The following is a 406-nucleotide window of genomic DNA, read 5'->3' as shown; positions in this document are numbered from 1 at the left end:
CATATATCTACTTGGGTGCCATTTATGGTATCTTTAGGGTATATTCCCAGTAGTGGAACTGCTGGGTCAAATGGTATCTCTATTTGCAACTTTTTGAGAAAGTGCCACATCGCTTTCCACAGTGGTTGCACCATTTTACACTCCCACCAATAAGGGTTCCAGTCTCTCCACAACCTCGCCAGCATTTGTTGCTTGCTGTTCTGTTAAATTTTGCTAGTCTTACTGGGGTAAGATATCTCAACATCTTAATTATCATTATAGAATAAATTCTAGTATCTGAGAGAGGGGGCTCTGGGGACTTTCTTCTTAGGGAGTTATGGTAATAGCCCACATGTTACATCTCTTCAGAGTTTTGAATTCACTGGCTGATGGCAGAAAGATGGACCTTATCCTTTCATAGGACTCA

Source organism: Elephantulus edwardii, unplaced genomic scaffold (genome assembly GCF_000299155.1).
Source record: "Elephantulus edwardii isolate Elephantulus edwardi_28Jun2011 unplaced genomic scaffold, EleEdw1.0 scaffold00093, whole genome shotgun sequence".
Lineage (NCBI taxonomy): Eukaryota > Metazoa > Chordata > Mammalia > Macroscelidea > Macroscelididae > Elephantulus > Elephantulus edwardii.
Note: the sequence above shows the minus strand (reverse complement) of the source record.